Below are 24,652 nucleotides of genomic sequence, written 5' to 3' on the forward strand. Positions count from 1 at the left end.
TAGACCTGTTTGTATGATATGGAAATTATATATTGGGACTTTAATGGACAATTATTCTTTCATTCTTTCATTGATATAGACTTGATGATTCTAGTGAGAGATGTGTTATGGATTGTTGATGTCATGTGTATTGTTGCTATGCTTTGATATGCAGGATGTGAAGTTTTGATGTTATTGCTGACAATTTGGGATGTAGGATGGGATATGTGATGAGATTTATGATTGTGCTGATAGTTTTTGATGCAGGAAATGATATGTGCTATGAGTTGGATATATGATGTGATGTTTTTTATGTGATTTTGTTATGATGATGAGGATATGATGTGATTGATTCTAGCTATGATTTTGTAGATGTGATGTGATACATGTTGATATGATTTTCTTTATGATTTTTAGATGCGATGCGAGATATTTATGATGTGATCCTGAATGATGTGATTCTTTTTATGATAGATATGATGTGAGATGTTTTGATGTGATCTCATTTTATGATATTTCAGATGTGATGTGATATGCTTTGATGTGATCTATGGTGATAGGATTTACTTTATGATATGTGATGTGATACATGTTGATGTGATTTCTATTGATAGCCTTTACTTTATGATATATGATCAGATATGTTGTTTTAGATTATGGTAAAAAAAAGTTTTGAAGGGACCCCGAAACCCTTTAACAAAAAATAGAAAGATAAAGCAATACAGCCCAACCAGGAAAAAACCTGCAACAAACTGAAGAACAAAATCAAAATCAGGTTTTATAAGGACCTAAAACCATAAGAAAAGTCCAAGAACAAACTAACCCAGGTTTTACAGGGACCTGGAACCACAAACAGTCTAAACTATATAAAAAAACCAAAAACCAAGACCAGAACCCCAACCAGCGACCAAAACTAGACAGGCACCAAACCAGAGAACCCACCCCAGAGCCACTATTGCAGCTCCAGGACCATTTTAGGTGCTTCCTTGCCAATAGTAGTAGTCTCTTGAGTGGAAACAACATCCATAGTAGTAGCAGCTTTCATAGCACTCTTCCTGAAGCTCTACCTTGTTCTTTTGCTTGGACCCTCAGCCGAAATGCTATCTTCATTCACCCTTTTGCCCAGGTTAGCAGTGCCAGCCCAAATACTCGAGGTGACCTATTCCATTTTTGTGATACTCTCCTTGATTAGCATGGTGAGGTTCTTCTCATAGTTATTAAGTTTGTTAGGGATGTCTCCCATCTGTCCTTCCATATGACTAAGTTTAACATTGATAGTATCCAGGTTATGTTGCAAAATTCCTACCTTATTCTTCAAACCCATTATTTCATTGTAGATCTAGGAATCAACCTTAAGACTGGTGTCATCTTTCTCCTTAGCAGAATGCAAGAAGGTAAGCATGGTGTCCCTCTGCATATCGTCGCAATCATCTTTAGCAGTCTCGTGTGGGGTGGGGGAGCAGATATAGTCATTGATATCCTCCATATCCATTTGATCCTCCTTTCGACCCTGGGCATGGTCCTCAGGATGAGCAGAGTCTTTCCTTTTTTCTTCCTCTATCCCCTTAATAGGAGAAGCAGTAATAGCCGTATGGTCCTCCTTATTCTTCTCAACAAGATTCTCGATATTGTTATCTTCCACTTTATTACCCCCACTAGAAATAACCTGGTTACCCTCATTATTAGATTTACTCTATTCAAAATTACCTTCACTTTTGTTTTCCTCTTTCCCTTTTTCATTATTATCTTCAGTTTCTAGATACCCATCCAAATTGGAACTTAACTCTCCAGTTTCAGTATCATCCTCATCCTGAGGTTTCCAATTCTCATAGCTTAAATGATAAATACAAACTAAATGATAAATGGTAAAAAGAAATGACTTGGCAATTAAATGATAAACAAAAGATTTATGATATGAAAAATGAACACAATGGTATTACAAAGGATGCAATAACAAATGTTAAAATGAACCCTTTTGAAATAATGAGTTTACAAATGAATTCATATTTAAAAGATGCACGTCATATGCTGATGAAGTGATGAACTTATAATGAATGAAATTTAATTAAATAATGGATGGGAAATGCTAGTGAAATGATGAACTTATAACAAATGAAATCTAATTAAATAATGGATGTGAAATGCTAATGATGAATCAGAATCTAAGGATGAATTGACCAAAATGTGTTTACAATCTAAATGATGAACTCATAATTCTTTTTACAAAAAGTGACACACTAGGGATGATTAAAAAAAATGATTTACAATCTAATGATGGATTTTTAAAAAAATGACCATCTAGGGATGAGCTATATGAAATGTATTATACAAACTAATGATGAACTATGATGCCAAAATTTAAACAAACAAAAGAAGAGGTCAGGAGATTTTATGATATGCTAAAAGTAGCCACAAACTAAAAAGATATATCTGCAACTTATGATAAGTGCGTGAGATGAACATCAAAGAGAAAATGCTATGATTTTATGAGATATGATAATAGGATAAAAAAAAACTATGATAATATAACACAGTAGAGTCTAGGAGATATGAGATAAACAATGATGGTAAATAGGAAAACTAATGGTAAACTTATGATAGTGAGCTATGTGGTAAAAAGTGATCATAAGAGATGCTGACTCTAAGGAGAATGATGTTGGAAAATGAGTGACCAACAAACTTGTAGTCAGGAGGATAGTGATGATTAGGGTGAGGGATCACATCATGATGAGGATGAACAAGAATTGATGGTCAATGATTTGAATCAAATGATTCTGAGGGTGGAAAAAGTGAAAGTTCAAGGGAGAGAGGTGATGAAAAGGAGGAGGATACTAAGGGTTCTGAAAATAAACGAGGCATAGGGGAAGTTTGAACATGGGGTACTTCGTGAGGAAGTACCACTATGTAGTGTGAGAACTTTATTTGATATAGGATTTTTAGGGATCTTTCAAGGTTACTAAGAACGTCAAGGCCTTGTTCCCAAAATTCCATAGGATTGACTCAAACAAGCATGCAAGGATTTCCGCAACATCACACATGTGTCTCAGAGAGATTAGTGTAGGAATGATGCTGGGTGATCCACAAGCAAACGATATTACCCAAGTGCACCATGTTTTATCGAGAAATGAAAACATGTTTGAAATATGTAAGGATAATATATGATTGACTCTCAAGCAAAAAAAGACTGTGATCAAAACCATGCCCCTAAGTTGCCCCAGTCAAAACACACCATGATATGAAATGATCATGGTGATCTTGAGGAGGAAACAATGAAAGATATGTGGAAGTGATCAATCAAAATGTACAAAAAACCAAAGATTTTGCAAAGTGAAAAAGTAACCTTTTGCTAAAGAAATCAACTGATGAGCTACTAATGGGCTAGGGACACAAGATGTCACAACAAGACCTAGATAGTATGTACAAGCACAACCATATAATGACATGAGAACTCTAGACCAAAAGATATGGTAGTAGGTATGTACATTATGGGGGAAAGCTCAGGATGAAAAGATAACATTGCTATGATACAAGGGTTTGTTTATAGGTGGGGTTTATGTAAAGCGTGATTTATGTACAAGGGTCAAGATGTTGTTGTATTTACATGGTTAGGGTACATATGATACAAGGATTAGTGTAGGGGTATGAGACACAAGTTCTATGAGCTACATATGCTACATATGGTAAAGTACAAGGATGAAAAGCACTTGATAATATACATGTGATAGAGTACAATGGTAGAATCCATTGGGTATGATACATGGGATGCTATAATACATGAGTGAGGGTGGATGTTGCAAAGTGTGAGGTGCTGGAGGATGATGTTGCGAAGTGTGGTGAGTAGCAAAATAATGAGGAACGCCTTGGAAAAGTGGGGAGAGGAGTGATATGATATAGAGTGGTGACGTGGGGGGTGCATGTCAGTGATAGATAATGAAAAAGATGTAGTACACCTAGTGCCTATTTGCTAGGTTTTCACTAGGGACCTATCCAAGGCATTTGAATTGCTAAGTTTTCACCATTGGACGCTTATTTTTCTTTGCCTATTTTTTATTTGAGAATTTTGTCTTCAAGAATAGAATTTCTTGAGGTGAATAATGTTGGTAGGATCATTTAGGACTTCACCTTCAAGGGTAAATAGCTAATAGGCTTCTGAGCCAAAAGATGTCGTAACCACATAAGGACCAAACCATGTGGGCTTGAACTTACCTTTCTTTTCTCTGTCACCGTGAACCTTCATATTCTCTTTAAGGACCATGTCGCCTTCCTAAAAACTATGTGGATGAACTTTCCTATTGAAATTGTGCTTGAAGTGACTTTGATAGACCATGAGGTGGTTGTAGGCCTATTTCCTTCTCTCATCAAGTAGATCAAGCTGAGTAAGTTGAGCCATCCTATGCTCTTCATCAGATGTCTAATCTCATAGAGAAATGTGAAGAGATGGGAGTTCAACCTCAATAGGTAGGGCTGCTTCAACACCATAGACCAAGGAGTATGGAATTGTGCCAGTGGTTGTATGGAATGAAGTGCAATATGCCCATAGGGAAGGATAGATTTGCAAATGCCAATCATGGTCAGAGTCATTGACAACTTTCTTGAGGATTCTAAGTAGGGTTTTGTTAGTTTCCTCCTCCTAACCATTACCTTGTGGGAAATACAAGCTTGAAAAGTGGTGATGGATGTGAAGGGAAGTGCATAATTCCTCCATATTTAGGTTTCCAAAATTTCCCCCATGATCTGTGAAAATGGTGGCCGGGATGCCAAAGTGACATATGATATGATACAGGATAAATTTGGACACCTAAACTCCCATGATAGTAACAAGGGGAACTACTTCAACCCACTTCATGAAATAATCAGTGGCGGTGATTATCCACTTGTGCCCTTCTAAAGAAAGTGGTGCAATAAGGCTAACGAGATCAAACCCCTAGCAGGAAAAAGGCCATGGTGGTGCAATGGGTTGCAAGTCTTGTGCTGGAGCTTAGATCAAATTAGCATTTTGTTGACAAGGTAAAAATCATTTCACAAATTCACATGCATCATGTTCTAGAGTAGGCCAATAGTATCCAACCCAAAGGATCTACTTTGCTAGCACCATCCTACTCGTGTGACCACCACAAAGTCTAGTGTGTACCTCTTTGAGAGCCATCGCAACCTTGTTTTAATCTAAACATTGAGAGAGAGTATCATGAGAACCATGATGATATAGGGTTTAGGCAATGATAGTGTAACTGGAAGCTCTACAAATAAGGTTTTGGCATTGGATTTGTGTGAGATGAGGAGATATGATACCATTTAGTAGGTAAGCATGAATTTCATGGTACCATGGAGATTGGGGACCAACCAAGATACAGACCCATGTTGATTCATCATTCTCATATGCAGGTTTGTGTAGTTTCTCAACCATGAATTCATATTGTGTAGCTTCACGTGGTATTTCCAAGAGAGAATCAATAGTAGCCATGGCATCAACTGCCTTATTTTGGAGTCTAGGTACCTATATGAATTGGATCTGAGTGAAATGCTCCTTTAATTGATCAAATAGATCTTTGTAAGGTAGTAGCTTGTCATCCTTGGTCTAATATTCAATGCTTGTTTGATGATAAGTTGAGAATCACCATAGACTTCAAGCTCTGTGATATTCCATTCAATGGCAAGGGCCTCATACTTTGCAATGTTATTGGTACATCGAAATTGCAGCTTGAAAGATTTAGGAATATAATTTCCTTGAGGTGTAACCAAGAGTATGCCTATACCGGAGCCATGAGATGTATAGGAGCCATCAAAATATAGCTTCTAGAGTGATTTTTCTTCTATCAAATAGATGTGTTCATCTAGAAATTCCATGATAAGTGGGTGATCTGCAACTAAGGGTGCATTAGCTAAGTGATCTACAATAGCCTAGCCTTGGATGGCCTTTTTGTCAATATATTGAATGTCAAACTCATTGAGAAGCATAACCCATTTTTCCAGGCATCCAATGAGTACTGTGCAAGAGAACATATATTTCAATGGATCAATCTTTGATATCAGTTGCATAGTATGACTCAACATGTAATGAGGTAGCTTCTGGGTGGAAAAAACCACTACTAAGCATGCCTTCTCCATTGACATGTAGTTGAGCTCATAGCCCACTAATGTTCGGTTGATGTAATAAATGACTCTTTCCTTTCCTACATCATGAAGTTGTGCTAAATGAGCACCTAATACTGTGGGAGTAGTTGTGATGTACAATATGAGTGGGCACCCTACAACTGGAGGGACCAAAATAGGTAAATTAGCTAAGTATAGCTTGATGAGCTCAAAGTTGCATTGGCAAGCTGGGTCCCATTTGAAATTCTTATCTTTCTTAAGCAAGTGAGTGAAAGGTTGACACTTATTAGCAAGCTGAGAAATGAACCACCAGACTGATTGGATTTTTCTTTGCAAATAATGAAGGTGCCTAAGTTTATTAGGAGGAGCAATATCCATGATGGATTTGACCTTTTTAGGGTCAATCTTGATACCACACTGCAACACAATGAAGCCTAGGAGCTTGCCTGAAGTAACACTGAAGACACACTTCTTTGGATTCAGCATGACACGATATTCTACCAGTTGATTGAACACTTCCTCGAGGTGACATAAGTGATCCAAAGCATTGAGAGACTTGAATAGAATATCATCCATGTAGTCCTCAAGTATCTTATAGATTAGGTCATGGAAGATGACTATCATCGCGCATTGATAGGTTGCCCCAACGTTCTTTAACCCAAATGGCATCATGGTGTAGCAGATTGTGCCCCAAGGTGTAGTGAATGCCATTTTATGCTGATCTTCTTCTGTATTATGAATCTAATTATACCCAAATAAACCATCCATTAGTGACAAGAGTTCATGACCTATGGTGAGATCCACAATCATGTCAATATTTGGTAATGAACAGTCATCTTTCGGACAAGCACTAAAATCGGTGCAAATCCTGATATCACTAGAGGGCTTGGTAATAGTTACCATGTTAGAAATCCATTCAAAATAATCTATTGGTCAAATGATTTTGGCCTCTAACAACTTTTCTAGATCTTCTTTGACTAATAAAGCCACCTTGGGGTGCATTTTTCAAAGTTTCTACTTGATGGGCTTGGCCCCCAAATGCACTGCTAGATGGTGTATGACTAGTTTGGGGTCCAACCTAGGCATGTCCTAATATGACCATGCAAAATAGCCCACATTTTTGTGGAGAACCTCAATAAGAAGATTCGCTTGTTTAGGTGGTAGAGAGGCTGTGATGTATGTGATATATGGTATCTCTATCAAACTGATATTTATAGGCTGAGTTTCTTCTATCAAAACTAAAGATATAGGAGGTCGATGTTGTTGTGGGGGGAGGATGAAATCTCCATCTTTAGGTGCCTCTAAGAGGTTTTCACTGTTGGATATGTCCATTATTTTTATTTCATTTTTTGAGTCACCCAATGGCACTTTTTCACCATGGGATATTTTTCTTTTATCTTTTATCTTTTTTATTTCTTTTTGAATTTCATTTTTGTGACTAGAGATTTCCTCCTCCTCGAAGTAACCTGCTGATCCAGCTTGTACACATATGCCAATGGTGGTGGTAGCCATTTATGTGGCATTTTTTCCCCCTTTAATTTAAGGAGCATGTGCTCGATAGAGAACTTGTCAACATGAACGACACTTTGTTGGTCCCAATCTATGAGTTTGGGGTGAGCAAGGGGGAGGTCTATGAGATTCAAGGATAATTGGCAGAGCACAGAGGCTCCAAGGATTATTTTGTCAAGAAAAATATCATCGTAAGCTTTCTTTTCAACTTCCTCAGGGATGTCTTCAAACTCAACGAGAGTGTTTTGGATGTTCATAAAGGTGTGGCCTTCCATTGTAGTGCCCCCAATTGTGGGGAGTCCATAACTTAAGCCTTTGGTTTTTGGTCCCTTGTGTGCCTCTATAGGTTGTCTCATTTCTGATTCTTTGTGACCTAAACCACCTCCTTGATAATCTCATTGCTCCATGGCCAAGCGATGTGACTAGGGATATTTTTGTTTAAAATGATGAAGAAGTGCTTTACTTCTAGGTGGTAGCTCTTTGTATAGCCATGTGTTAATATTTGGTGCATTTTTTGCTCCATCAAGGATACCTTTGGTGATAAATATGGTAGGGCCCAGTTGGTGGAGTTGAGAGATGGTTTCTGATATAGGCCCTTGATGTGTTGGGAATCCTTGAGTATGTGGATCAAGTGGTAGAGTGCCAATAGCAAAAGAATCTATGAGACTGTACTTGCCACAACCTTGCTAGTTGATCTTAACTGTGGAAAGAGTGGAGGCTAAAATGGTGTCTGGCTCATGGTAGGCACTAGAGAAACTAGCTGTAGTGGTGCCAACTTCAATCCTATGACAATGATTGGCATATGAAGCTTCAACCACATTGCAATAAGCAAAGGTTTCAAGATCTACGTGGATGGTTACCTTAGTGCCATTATGTGGAAATTTGATGCCCTAATGATATGTGGATGGAATGGCCTTCTTGGCATGAATCCATGGGCAACCAAGGAGGATGGTATATGGAAGGTTAAGATCAACTATGTGGTAGAGTGTTTCTTGAGTGGTTGGGCTGACTCTGATAGGGAGCAAGATGGTTCCTTCAGTAGTGCACTCCAAATTGTCATATGGCTTGATGGTGATCACCTCATTGATGATATCTACGTTCGTATATCCTACCTATTTGATGAACTTTAGAGTACATAAGTTTAGAGCTAATCCATTATCTATCATGACATGTTTAATTGCAAAGTCAAAAAGCATGACAACTATGCAAAATGGGAGGATGCGATCGGGTTCAATTGTTGGGATATCAATGGTTTTTAAGGATAAGGCACATGAGGCCAAAAGATGGCCAACCAAGTTGTGAAACTCAATGGTGTTTATGTCAGAGGGGATGTGAGACTCACATAGAGTACTATCAAGGATCTCTTGATAAAGTGGGCTCATTTGTAAGAGATCCAAGATGGAGATCTAGGCCAGCATGTTTCCAAGGTGTTCCAAGATGTTATACTGTGGCCCTAGTGAAGGTGATTCTAATGGAGATGCTCGAGATGGAGGTGGTCATGCTGATGGTGGTCTGATTTGTGTAGATATAGGTGGACCAGCTATATTGAGTCATGTTCGGTGAGTAGCAACTACACACTGGTTGTCTGGGCCCTTGATATTTATGACATTGACAAATGGCTCAACTTGTGATATGCAACCAATTAGGCTATCATATTCTAAGTATGCTGAGGTATAATTTTGAGACATATCTGGGTTGTCACCTTGTTTACCTAGAGCATTGTTAGGTTTGTTGATATGAGGGTTTGTAGGTACCTTTCCCAAGTTCATGTTATGAGAAGGGAAAGCATTTTGACACATCATTAATCCTGCATTAGGTGAGGGTTATGCCCCCACTGTGATCTCCTTTCGGTTAATGAGGTCCTATACATAATCCTTAAGTTGCATGCATTTAAGGGTAGTGTGTCCTTTGACATGATAGAATTTGTGATATTCCTTATCTTTGTACCAGGATGCTCTAGACTGATTGGGCTCTAAGGGTTGCATTTTTGGATATCGAACAAGGTTATCTTTGGCCAATTTTTTGAAGATTGCATCAAGAGGTTCCCCCAATGGGGTGTATGTGTGTGGTTTCCTCTGAACACAGGGTTTACTACCTGCCAATAGTGTGATAGGATTAGTTTTATTATGATGCGTAGGTACTTGCTGATGAGTTTGCATGGGTGACTAGTGATACATAGGGGGTTCTAGTTGATAAGGTTGTTTTTGGCAAAATATGGTGGGAACATTGGTAGCCACCCCAACAATATGAACTTTTTGAGTGTCAGTAGCACCATGTGTCACTGTATTCTTGTTTTTTTCCAATATTAAGTTTTGTCATTTCTTGGACCTCAGTCTTGAGTGTTTTCTTTGTACAATCTGATGACACCATCCTTAATGAGGCCTTGTTCAAGGCCCATCACTTTTTCTTTGATGTCCTTGTATGTTTGCAAATAATTCATAACCACATCATGAGTGAGGCTAGGGTTGCATTCTTTATGAACATCTTGACAAGATGACGCTCAGGGATGGTACAAGAAATCCTCGTTGTGTGGATCTACTAGCATTCTAAGTACTCTAAAAGACTTTATCCTCCTTTTTGTTTAGTGTGGACTAGGTCTACTACAAACAGTTTAGTTTCAATGAGATGGGTATACTGAGCAACAAAGGCCTTAGAAAGTTCTGCAAAAGTTTTAATAGTACCTTGAGGGATATGACAGAACCATTCCAAGGCTAGTCTTGCTAGGCTCTTGGGAAAGAGCCACATGAGGAACACATCATTATAAGATACCTCTTGACAATGCATATAGAATTCCTTAATATGTGTGACTGGATCAATTTTCCCCATAAATTTGTCAAACTTGGGGATCTCAAAATGTTTAGGAAATGGTGTCATCATGATAGTCCTATCAAAAGGGTATGGGAAATCATTCTCAAACTTGAAAGTTTTAGTGTTTGTTCCATCCTTGAGGGCTTTGAGAGCATTTTTCATCTCTTTCCACTCAGATTTTACAGTTGGGCGAGCAAGTGCCCCCGATCCAAGTGCCCCTAGTGTAGGATACGCGCCAAAATCTAAATTTTGATATAGAGAACTCTAATGGCCATATGGCGTCTGTGGAAAAATAGTTTGCATTACTAGTGGAGTGGATGTTATGGATTACTGGAATGTGGGTTATGCATACTGTTGCATTTGCTGAGGTTGGTGTGGTAGATAACTATGAGGTTGTTGTCCTATGAGATAGTTTTGTGTGGGTGCTTGGGCATACTGTTGGTGTAAAGACTGTGGTTGAAATGGTAGTAATTTTGGTAATGCTTGTGCCATGCTCTGGGAATATATACCATGCCCAATATATGTGGGTTGTGTGCATGCTTGAGAGTATGACTAATTTTGAACAGGTGCAAGGTAGTTAATCTGCAGCAAGATATTTACTATTGGGAACTGCAGTGGGATGTATTTTGGCTATTACATAAAGGTGGCATAAAGAGATAGTTGGTAAGGGGTGGTAGTGAATAGCTATGTGAAGTGGTGGATGACAGTGCCTAAGGTACGAACGTGACTACAGTGATAGGGGGAAGACTAGTGATAGGTGCTTGTGTCACAGTAGTATTCCAAAGTCCTGAAGGAAATGTAGCTGAAGAGCTTTGGTTAGGTACAAAGGGGTTGATAGTGATGTTTGGTAAGATGGAAGATGAGGTATTGGACCCTAGTGGTTGTATTTGAGTAGTAAATAGAATAGATGTGATATGGGGTAGAAGTGAAAAGTTAGTGCTACTAGATGCAAATGGAGGATTTGGTGGAGCAAAAAATTGAGTGGTGGAAACAAATCCAGATGGTATACTTGAGGTTGGTTGAGATTTAGTATGCACTAATGGTTGAATGAGAGTGGGATGGGTGTTTTGTGGAATGGGAACTCTCACCTAGATTGAGGGTATATTTGGGTCTACTAGTTCTACCTGAGATGGTTGCCATCCAAACAATGGGTGAGTAGGATCTATTATGTCGATAGGTGGTGGTCTCCTGAACTCAAAGACATGAACATTATCCCATAAGAAATTTTCCATTATGGTTTCCTTGTTTTGATCTATGATGGCATTTACAATAGTAGCATGACTAGGTTGGTTCATGAATGCCTCAATATCTATGGATGATCCTAGTTCCTCTAGGATTTGTGGTGGTGGATCTAATGGTGCCATGGATACTACGGGGTATGGCTAAGCTCAATATGTGTTACCACTATGAACAAGATCCATATCTTTCTTTTTCTATGTGTTTCTACCAAAACATGTGGTGGGTGGCATGAAAGGATGATTTTTCTAAAGATGGCAATGCAACAAGGGATGATGTATGATACTAGGGGAGTCTAAATGATCTGGTGCTAAGTGCAAGATATTTGTGTTTTTATAAAATATGAATGTGGAAATATGATGGTGATGTGAAATGTGTGACCCTAACCTTTGGCTCAAGGTGATGTGGGACACCAATAACAGCCTATTTCTAGCAAATTTCATGTTTCAAGGATACTTAAGATGATGAGAGATGTGATGCAAAATGTTTCTAAGTGAGTAAGGAAATAATGGGAGATGAGATTTTAACAATGCATGTGGAAGATTCTTTTTTCAACAACCTAGGATGGGAGGAGATGGTCTAACTTCAAATGTTTGTATGGGATAGTGCAATTCCTAGATGACAGACTAAACCTATAAGTGTGCAAGTGTGTGTGGAAAAAGGGAAGACCTAATCAGAATGAGTAATAGTAGATTTGTTGATAAGGCTCATATTAACACCATGTTGAAGGGTTAGGTTTTGGATTTTGTAGTCCCATTCTATTTGCAATGCTACCTCTGCTCCATCTTTCTCAATTTGATCTAATTTGGCAATCCTTAGGTTCAGGGTGTGATTCTTATGCTCTACTTTGATTTCCTTATAAGCTCGTATTTGAGGAAGTTTAGCCTTCTTAAACTTAGTCTTGGGATGTCCTAACATGAGATACTTCCAAGGGATTTGATCACAACTATGGGGTTTTGGAGGTAGTGACTATGCTAAGTATACCTATCATACCTTGGGTTGGAACATAAATCGATTGAGAAATAGTAGGCTATGGACTTCAAAATTAATTTGGCTAACTTTCTTCTAGGAAAGGACAATATGTGAAATTTTTGATCAAGTAGGTTGATAGCAAAAGGTATTTTTAAAAGAGAAACTTTTGGATTTTGGAAAAAAGGGTTTTTGGGTGACTAGACTTTGTGGGGTATGTTTGGGGATTTCTAGGTAACAAGTATGGGTAAAAGGTAAACCAAGATGGAAAGATGTTGTTGCGAGCGAGCTTGCTAATAACTAATTTTTTATATGGGAAGGTGAGGTCTCTCAAAGATAAAATGTGATCTTTACGGTCAAATAGGGTAGGTGGTAAAGTATTTTGAAAAAGAGCAAGACTTTGGATCAAAAGAGGGTTTTTCTCTTTTTTGTGTGTTTTGAAAGAACAAGTATAAATTTTGAGACAAATGGACAGATTGGACCAATGAGACAAGTAGTTTTTATGAATGGACTTGCTAACAACTGTTGTTCGAGATGAAAAAGGTAAAATGTCTCTTTTCTGATATGTGGATTTAATGAGCAAACAATTTCTTAAATGACAAGACAACGTTGAGAAATACAAATAGTTGATCTCTTTAGCAAAAGGATTTTGATAATAACCATCGAATTGTGTATGTTCAACAAATGTTTTGCATAGGTCTTGATCACAAAATAAAATAGTTCAAAGACACACTTTATCCCTAAGGTCATATTTTTTTGATTGCAATATGCTATTCAACAACCCACAACTTGATGGCTCCTGATTCTAGTGCAATATTTCCCTATAATCAAACAGGTGAGTCAATACAAGATTTGATCGACAAAGGATACACATCAGAGAATATTCAAGGCATGAGCAAAATGGTGAGTAATCTTGGGGGATGTTGTTTCTCCTACACTATGAATGAACATATCATGGATAAAAGTGAGATACATTTGACTAAGAGGTTTGTAAATGGGTCTGTGGAGTTTCTTAAATAGTTGTTAATGGTTGTGATCTACTTAAGAATCTATTCCAAACATGTTGAAATTATGGGAAAGTTTTCCCACCTCAGGCTACCCCCAGAAACATGTCACCTGAACTTAAGAGATAGAGCAAGAAAGTTTACTTTTCCCCTCATTTATATACCAGCTAGACTTTTTGCTAGTTTGAGCTTCTCACCAAAGGGGAAGCGCTTCCCAGAGGTGGATGAACTCACTAGAAGAACTCCTAGGTTGTTGTGGATGATCTTGCTAACAACTTTTGGTACATGCGTCATGTATTTTAAATGGTCTTACTTTGCATGAAAAGGGAGAAATCCAAGATGTGTGAAAATGCACAATCTCAAAACACACAAGACATGGGGTTCATTACTATTTGAACACTTTAATGCTCTATTCTATGATTTTTGAAAATACAAGTATTTAACATACAAGATTTGTTTTAACTTCACAACATTGTCAACAAAAGGGAAGTCATGTGCCAAAGCTTCAAAGAGAAGGGAATAAGAGCATTTTAACCTTTAGGGCATTCAAGATTAGATGAAGTTTATTTTAAGCCCCAAATTTGAAGTGTTTGTACATAATGTTCTTTAATGCCTTAAAATGAAGTGTTCATCACAATGATTAATTTTTGGCTGAACAGAATTTGGCGAGGAATAATAGAATAATAGGGCGCTACTCCCCTTCCCCTCCCACACCCTCGCTTTCCTAAAATGTTGGGGCTAGTGAAAGGATTGCAGAGGTAGATTAGTTAGTTGGGATGGCCCTACAGGCGGGCCCCTACCCGGGCACAACCATGAACCTACCCTATTATTCTATGGGCTATTGTCGACAACATAATATTTAATCATTCATTCCATGAAAAGATGAAAACTAAGATTTGTTCAATTTTAAGTCATTTAAAAGACAATTATGATGATAAACCTATAGAAAAAAGTTAGCGTAAAAACCTGCACAGAAAATTGTCAGAATTTTGAGCAAATCATATAACAGTGTGAACTAGCAGGTTTAAGCAACGATCTCACAGTGGAATGAATGCGAGAAATGTTTGCAAGAATGTGGGACAAAAATTGGTGAAAACTATGAAAATTTTAGGCCACAAGTTCAAAAACCACAGTGCAATATTGTGAGCAAGCAATCTCGTAGGTTTACTTCTAAGCATTTTTGTAGGAAAAGACTTCGGTAGGTCTGATAGGTTAATGAAAGGAATCAATTTAAAAGTTTTACTAGTCAACGGTTGGGTTCCCACAAGCAAATGGTAATGATCCCACAAGTTGCTCTAGCATTCTTGCAAAAGGAAAGGCTAGCGGGGATGCAGAGCTCTTCTAGGACACATGGAAACTACTGGTTCAAGATGAACTGTGAACTCATAGTCACAGGTTTGCATTCCTACCAGAAAATAGTTGTGTACTCGTGGTTGCAATATCACATTCCTGGGGTCGCGAGATAGCAAAACAAGCTAGTTTTTAAGTTTTCAAAAATGAAAAATGGTTAGATGGCCAAGAGCACGATTTCCAAAGGATGACCTATGTACTTCCAACAAGATCATCAAACTTATCACAAAAACACACAAGAAAACAAGGTTACTTTGGTTAGTTAACACAAAAAACCCAAAAATCGATTAGATTGACCCAAATGTGGGGTCCCACTAGGCATGCCGAAATGTATCACCTAGTTTAGTTGTACAAATTGAATACTAACTAATAAAGAAAGCATTAACACAACTAAAGTAGTTAACACTTAAGATAGGATCGATTGTTATCACCACAAAAGGAAGCAAACCAAGAATGGTAGGCTCCTAAGGGTATAACATAAGATGAAATATATTTATCCCTGATTTAAGATGTGTATGCTCACAAGATATGCTCAAGCCTTAGATGGATGGATGGAGTGAATGAAGCAAGGTTTCAACAATGGATTCATGGAGTGATTCCAACATTATAATGGTATTTTGATAGTTTGTGAGCTCTCAAAATAGCATTATAACTTTTCATGGAAGATGGATGATTTTAGTGAAGGAAGGAGGTTCAATTTATAGGCCAAGGGTTGGAGGAATGGAGGGTCAAGATGTCAAGATGATGAGATGGTGAGGGAGAGTTAGGATGCACTCAAAAGGGGGCACATGGATTGTGCTTGTTTAGCACCAATGGGGAGGTGACAAGTGTCACAAGGAGAATGCATGTGAGAGGATAGGAAATTGGTTGGTGAGGGCTCGATGAGGGTGGTTGAGTATGTAAGAGTCATGTAAGAGAGGATGGGAGAGGTGTAAGAGATGTGTAAGAGTCATTTATGAGGATGAGTGAGGGGAGAAGATATTTTTTGACTTTAGCTTGGGTTAGCAAGTCTTAACCCATGTTTATGATTGTGCACATGATTAAAAGAGGGATTAGGATTAGCTTAGAAGAGGGGTTAGGGGATGAGTGATTTGGCTTTGATGGGATGGGTTAGTTAGGAGGTTAAGTGAAGTTAGTATGGGTGAATGGGTTGGATTAGGGGTTAGGATAGGGTTTAGGAAGGCTTTTAGAATTTTAGATATTTTATTAAATGTTTTATTCAATAAAATGAGAGTATGAAATTAAATTGAATGGATTTGATAATTTATTCAATTTAATAGAGGAATTGAGATTTAATTGATAAATTGATTTTGAGTGATCATTTGATTTTATCAATTGGACTATAGTTAATTAAATTAATTAATTAACTAGGCAATGAAAATTAATTAATTAAATAGTAAATATTTAATCAATAATGTCTTAGGAGAAAACTAAATACAATTACTTATTGATGTAATCAAATTTAAGTGTCTACACTTAGTAGAAGACAACTTTTGCTGACAAAAATCTAGATAGAGATGGTTAGATTAAAGGAACTCAGTACTTTGTATCCATATGATCCTAATTTTGGTGAATCATGGAAAACTTGTACATAACCTATTACACTTGACAAGACAAAGTGGTTGGATTTCATGATCTAGGATAGTATGTTGTTCAGAGGAAGCTAGTTGTGCATTCCTAGAAGTTCAATGAGAGAGAATCTTATCAAGGAGAAGAATTGTGGAGGATTGGCTAGACATTTTGGTAGAGATTTAAAACCATAGCTTTGGTTGCTAAGAATTATTACTAGCCATAGTTATAGCAAGATGTGAAGAAGTTTGTATATATTTGCAGAGTATGTCAGATGGTGAAAGGAGTAAAGAAAAATAGGGGTTGTATCAGCCATTACCTATACCAAAGAAGTCATGGAAGGATGTCAACATGGATTTTGTTCTTGGATTATTGAGGAAGTAGTATCAACGTGATTCTATTTTTGTATCTTTTGATGGATTTTCAAAGATGACACATTTTATTCCTTGCAAAAAGACTAGTGATGTTGTTCATGTGGAAAAGTTATTTTTCAGAGAAGTGGTGAGACAACATTGTCTACCAAAGCGTATAGGTTTAGATCAAGATAACAAATTTTTTGGGTATTTCTAGCATACATTGTGAAAGAAATTGAAGATAAAGTTGAAGTTTAGCTCATCAAATCATTCACAAACTGGTGGACAGATAGAAGTTGTGAATTGCAATTTAGGAAATTTGTTGAGATGTATGGTTGGAGAAAAACCAAAATGATGAGATTTGATTTTACCATAGGTAGAATTTGAATCTAATAATTCTTTCAAAAGGAATACTAATAAATCACCATTCTAGATTGTATATGGGAGTATATAAAAAATGCTTTTGAATTGAGATAGTTGGATAAAGGAGAGATAAGTAGTGTTGAACCAGAAGAATTTGTTGAACATTTGAAGAACATCCATAAGGAGGTGAGGAAGCACATCATAAAGATGAATACATAGTACAAGGCTATGGTAGATGTGAAAAGGAGGTATAAGGAATTTTATATTGGAGATAAGGTCATGGTTCATTTAAGAAAGGAGCATTTTCTAGTGGGCACATATAATAAGTTGAAGATGAAGAAGTTTGGACCATGCAAGATAGTGAAAAGACATATTTTTGGAAATTCTTATGACATGGAGTTGCTTGCTTAATTGAATATTTCACCGATATTTAAATTTCTATTTGATATATTATTATGAAGGAGGTGATGGAGATGAAGTTACATAAGTGTGGTAAAGTATTCCAGCAGCTAGTTTGGCTATAAAGGAGATTGAGGAGATGCTTGACAACCATGTTGGCAAAAGTACAAGGTACACAACTTATGAGGAATACCTGGTCAAATGGAAAGGGAGGGAAGTAGAGGATTCATCATGGCTAGCATAGGAGGAGGTTAACCATTTTAGTTTTCCTTTGAACACCTAAGATGTGACAATGTCACTTTTCAAATTACCTCAGGTGTTTGATGTAGGACCATCCTAGCTATAAGAGAAATCTTGCATCACCCAAAAATATTTTCTTTTTAGTCTTTTTTATTTTAATAAGGACTAATAGAAAAAGTGGTTACTATTTATGGGAACTTGTGATTTTTAGTAAGTTTTTCATACGACCTTGGAATGTTCTTATTTTCTACATGAAGGTACATTTTAGAGTTATAAGGCTACCATATAAATCTCATTGCTCCAGCTTAAGTATCAGAGAATTTATTGTAGATCTTTGGTAGAAAAAATTCTATAAAAATATTCATGCTCACTATTAGAGGCCTTAGAGTGCTCGAATGAGGTCCAAATACTTGACAAAAGGGTGCTTAAAAAATTTATGCCTATAGATCAAGAGCTAACATTTCTAAAAAGTGGCTATAATAGCCAATCAAAGAAACAGTTTGAGAGTTACAACCTTCCAAAGTTGGGCTACTTGAAATTTCTAAAATAATTGTCAAAGATGTATTTGTCCAAATCTATATGTTTTTTTAGGGTCTATTGGCCCTAGGTATTAAGTTTCAATGTCTAAAACCTCATGGGTGGCATAAAATTGCCTATTTAAGAAGGCCCAAACATTGTCTAGGATAGTTCTAGGTGGTAGATTGTAGCTTAGTTTTTCAAATTACTATGATGAAGGCACCCATGTGGGTTAGCATATTGTACTTGTGAATTATGTAATTCCTCATTTGTAGCACAAATAAAAAGTCCATATTTTTTCTTGCATTTGTTGTTGTTTATTTGTTTCTGTTATGATTTTAAGGGGAGCACCCTTCATTAAATATAAATATTCCTTGTTACAGGATAGACTTTGTGAGAAGTTTGTTACAATATTCAGTACATATGAGTCCTTGTTAGGAGACTTTCAATCCATGTTAGGAGATTTCAACCCTATTAAGAGTTGTGTCAACCCTATTAGGAGTTGTGGAAGATAGCTAGGCCCACTACCCAAACAACTTCAAGTTTAAGATCAAATAACCCATTATCCAAATGATCCCTATATTATTCCTTGTAGAATAATAGAACTAAAATATACTTCCATCATCTATCTTTGTCCTGTCAACCAAACTTATGCTTCTTCAGCTCTTGTAACTAGATCTCATATCGCACATCCAATGATCCCTTGGATTGCTTACATGAATTCAACAAGCATTCAACTACTTCTTGCATTGCACACTAATACTTCACATTCCACTTGATCCTCTTGATCCAATTCTCTCATTACAAATAAAGAAAACAACATCCCTTTATACCATATCCTTCATAATAATTCCTTGAGTTGGCCTTGAGGCTTTCCTAATTAATTAAAATAAGATAATTAATTAATTCACAATTACAATACTGTTAGCTCACAGTCTATACAAAACTTTACATGTGTTAACCACATCTTGCACACATGTTGGCATCACCACATGATCATCCTCTATCACTAAGATAATTAATTAATTCACAATTACAACAACATTTTTAGCTCGTAGTCTATACAAAACTTTACATGTGTGAACCACATCTTGTGCACATGTTGGCATCACCACATGATCATCCTCTATCACTATTATATGTGCATCACCTTCATTACATCTCAGATGAAAGATAGTGATAGATCATCAGAACTATATCTTCTAATGCTTTGTTTCTACATTGCTTCTAGTAAAACACATATAGCTTATGTACATTATTGAATCAGACTTAATCCTTTAAACCATGTCATCAGGAAAATATCAAGAACATGTCCTCTACTGTGCATCATCTAAAACTTCCTCAGCTTCTATGCATACTAACATTACTAACTGCTATTTTCCCAGTCTTAATAGAATTACTGCTATATTGACATCAATGACAAATCTAGTCATAAATACAACATATTAATACTCTTCAATACTTAGCATACTCCCCAATGTAATATCATCAATATTTGTGCTAACAATCTCCCCCTTTGGTATTGATGGAAACATAGATGAAAAATATCTAAGTTCCAAGAATACCAAACTGTACTCTATTGTTAATAACTTTTCAAATCCACTTCATCAACCTAAAACCTTCTGGAATGTTGTACTAGTTTTCTTCTTCTCTTAGGATTGGTAGAAGTTGTTCATAGTAAATAACTTACAATACTTTTGGTTGCATTTTCATACTTACACTTCCTTCTGTGCACTTACCTATTCTCTTGCACACTTACATGAATCTTTCTAAATCTCCCTGAAGAGATAACTTCCCCACATTGTCATCTCAATAGGTGCTTCTCTTCCTATTTCTTATGTACATTTACTCAATATGTTTTTCATGTACATTCTCTTCCCTATTGACATCAATGTCAAAGGTGTCAATCACAATACCAATTGTTACATACCAATTGCTAATCAAGTGCTCAAATCATCAATTAGCTTGAGTGTCCAAAGATATTTTTCAATACCAAATACCTAGAGTCCTCTATGACTCAGTACATTTTAGATACTCCCTTATACAAGAAGCATCAGCATTTAGTCCACTCTAACCATAGTGCTCTATACCACTAGACTGATGCACTCCTTGCATCAACTACTCTAAAGTAGGTAGGGGCATAACCCCTAGCATACCTCTTAGGTACTCAAAAGTATCTTTAAGAAAAGGCTTCATAAAGATATCTACAATATGATCTTTAGTACTTACATACTCTAACCTTATCTCTTTCTCTATTTCCTTCTCTCTGAAAACATGATACTTTATGGATATGTGCTTTGTCTTAGAATGCAATATTGGATTCTTAAACATACTTACTGTACTTGTGTTCTCATAGTAAATGATAACAAGTTTTATAAAATCAATTCCAATATCCTCCAACATTTGTTTCATCCACATAACTTGATTATAGTTATTTATTGTAGCAACATACTCTACCTTAGCTGTACTCTGAGATATATAGTCTTATTTCTTGCTCAACCAAGAAACCAATCTTCCTCCAAGAAAGAATGCTCCACCACTAGTGCTCTTTTTGTCATCTATACTTCCTACCGAATCTGCATCAGTATATGTGCACAAGGGGAAATCACTTAAAATATCATACCATATTCTATAATCAAATATACCCTTCAAGCATTTGAATATCCTCTTTACTACTACATAATGATACTCTTTTGGATGAATTTGAAATCTTTCTACAATCCTAAGTATATTTTCTATATTTGGTCTAGTGTGAGTTAGATATTGCAATCCTCCAATCATAGATCTATACTTCTTCTGTTCAGTTGTAGGTATCTCATCTTTAATAGATAACTTGTGACCAATTTTCATGGGTGTACCAATAGGTTTGCAACTTTCCAAACCAAATATTTTCAAAAGATATTTCATATATTTAGTTTTTGAAATAAATATCCCATCTTTGTTCTGTACAATCTGCAATCTTAAGAAAAACTTCATTTCTCTTATCATGCTCATTTCAAATTCATTTTTTATCTTTTTAGCAAACTTGTCACTTTCTTCATCATTTCCTCCAAATATTATATCATCCAAAAATATTACAATGATAAATAGACCATCATCAATTTTTCTCAAATACAAATTCTCATTTGTTGTAACCTTTGATAAATACATGTCTAACCTTTTATATTGGCTACTTCATTTTGTGAATCCATATTCACAAAAATTTTCCTACCATGGGAGTCAGATGTAGGAGCATCATGCATCAGGAAAAAAAAATGTGGAAGATTTTCATGTTGGTTTTCTTGTCCCTATTGAGGTGGAAGCTTATGGTGAAGATGAAGATGGTTTTATATTGTTCTTTTGGCATCTAAGTGTGGGACACACTTTTCTATCTACCAAGGGAGTCTAATGCAGGAGCATCTTGCATGGGAAAATAAAATTATTAGAAAAAAAAAAAAAAAGAGGAAAAAAAAATTGAGGAGAGAGAAAGTGACGAAAATAGAAAGAAAAAAAAATAGGAAAAAAGGAGAAAAGAGGAATTTCTAATTTCAAGGTGCATAGGTAGCGTAGATAGAAAATTAGGAAAATAGTTCTCATTCCATTTATCGAAGTGTGTAGGTGGCATCTTAGAAGTTTGTGGAAAGTTCCTTAAATCATGCATTTAATATTTGTTTTGATCCATAAAGGAAATGTAATTTTTTAATTGGCTAGAAAGTTGTAGATATTATAGAAGGTTGTGGATATTCTAGAATGTTGTGGATAAATCATGCATTGGGTGTCAAGTGCCTATTTAAGGAAGGCTTATGTTCATTTGTAATCAAGCTCTTCGATGTAAGCTCTTGTAAGGAGAAACTTGAGAAGGAAAAGCTCTTCGAATATAATCTCTTGTAAGGAAGTTTGGGAAGTAGAAGCTCTTTGAGTATAACCTCTTAAAGGATAGGCTCTTCTTGTAGAGGCTCTTAGTGAGAAATCTCTCTTCTCTTGTAAGAATTTGGAGTTCTTTCATTTGGAGAATATTGTAATGAATTTCAAGTATTAATGAAAGTTTTATGAAGCATTTTGTCATCTCTTTGTCTCCATATTGTTCTGATTTTGGTTGTAAGTTTGTAAGGGTGGTGCATCCCTACATCAATGGTATCAGAGCATACCTTTGTCAATGGTAGCAGAGCGTACCTACATCAGTGGTATTAGAGCAGGAGTTCCTGAGTGTGTGAACAGATCGTTGAACGTGAGGCAGTTTGCACCAGGACCTTGAGTTGGGAGAAGTTTGTCAAGAAGTTCTTGATTGTGTAGATAGATTGCCCACTATGAGGCATTTTGCATGAGGTGCTTGTGTTGCACAAGATTTCTCTTCTAAAGACTTGATTATGGAGAAGAGAAAGAAGAAGATGACTTTTGTGATTGGATGGATTCTGAGGATTCCTCGACTAGAGAAAATTAGGGCAAGAAATCAAGAGGCATTGCTAGTTGATTTGTAGAAGTAAGTGAATGAATTAGAAGCTGAGTTGCAGAAATGAAAAGCATGTCACCAAAAACAAGATGTTGATAATTCCTTGGATGCAAAAAAGAAAGAAGATCTAGTGAAGTATCAGACATGTGATACAACAGAAGAGCAAGAGGGAAATTATTTGCAAACCTAAAGTTGAAGAAGATGAACAAGAAGAGGAAGAGCATGAAGATAACCATATTTGTGTGTCGAAAGTAGATCAAGATGATTTGAAGATTGCAGCAATGGAGGAGAAGTATAGTTCCTTAGTTGGAGAAGTAGTTACATGCATTTTTGAAGATACAAAAGAAGAAATCAAAGATGAATATGTCAAACAGGTAAATTCTTATGCATTATATGATGCTGAATTTGAGGTGAGCTTGAAAGATATTGATGATGGTTTGCATGAGGATCTTGTTAGTCATGTGTGGTATGCAAAGGAAGATTGGTATGGTGTTGTTGGGTTTATTATAGGTGTGATTAATTCAACAAGATCGGATGAGGATGAGGGTTATACTTGGATAGAGTTCATTGCGAAGGAGTATTTTCAGTAGCAAACGCTTGTTCCAAGCAAGTGTTGGAAAAGAAGAAAGAAGGAAATATATCGGCACTAGATACTTGTTCCAGCTATGTGTTGGAGGAAGAGGGAAAAAAAATATCAATAGTAGCTACTTCATTTTGTGAATCCTTATTCACAAAATTTTTCCTACCATGGGAGTCGGATGTAGGAGCATCATGCATCAAAAGAAAAAAAAAATGTGAAAGATTTGCATGTTGGTTTTCTTGTCCCTATTGAGGTGGAAGCTTGTGGTGAAGATGAAGATGGTGGTATATCATTCTTTTGGCATCTAAGTGTGGGACACACTTTTCTATCTACCAAGGGAGTCTGATGTAGGAGCATCTTGCATGGGAAAATAAAATTATTAGGAAAAAAAAAAAAAAAAAGAGGAAAAAAAAAATTGAGGAGACAGAAAGTGACGAAAATAGAAAGAAAATAATAAAAAAATGAAAATAGGGAAAAAGGAGAAAAGAGGAATTTCTATTTTCAAGGTGCATAGGTAGCGTAAATAGAAAATTAGGAAAATAGTTCTCTTTCCATTTATCAAAGTGTGTAGGTGGCATCTTAGAAGTTTGTGGAAAGTTCCTTAAATCATGCATTTAATATTTGTTTTGATCCATAAAGGAAATGTAATTTTTTAATTGGCTAGAATGTTGTAGATATTATAGAAGGTTGTGGATATTCTAGAATATTGTGGATAAATCATGCATTGGGTGTCAAGTGCCTATTTAACGAAGGCTTATGTTCATTTTTAATCAAGCTCTTCGAATGTAAGCTCTTATAAGGAGAAGCTTGAGAAGGAAAAGCTCTTTGAATGTAATCTCTTGTAAGGAAGTTTGGGAAGTAGAAGCTCTTCGAGTATAACCTCTTGAAGGATAGGCTCTTCTTGTAGAGGCTCTTAGTGAGCAATCTCTTTTCTCTTGTAAGAATTTGGAGTTCTTTCATTTGGAGAATATTGTAATGAATTTCAAGTATTAATGAAAGTTTTATGAAGCATTTTTTCATCTCTTTGTCTCCATCTTGTTTTGATTTTGATTGTGAGTTGGTAAGGGTGGTGTTGGCCCTACATCAGTATATTAGGTTCTAAGTGTTTTCTTTAGACCATATAGTGCTTTCTTTAATCTGCATACAAAATCTTTATCTTTTGTCAGAGAGAATCCATCAGGTTTCTTAATGTAGACTTCTTCTTCAAGTTCTCCATTTAGAAAAGCTAACTTGATATCTATGTAATAAACCTTGAAAT

Source organism: Cupressus sempervirens, chromosome 4 (genome assembly GCF_028749045.1).
Source record: "Cupressus sempervirens isolate cs-2001-9-10 chromosome 4, ASM2874904v1, whole genome shotgun sequence".
NCBI lineage: Eukaryota > Viridiplantae > Streptophyta > Pinopsida > Cupressales > Cupressaceae > Cupressus > Cupressus sempervirens.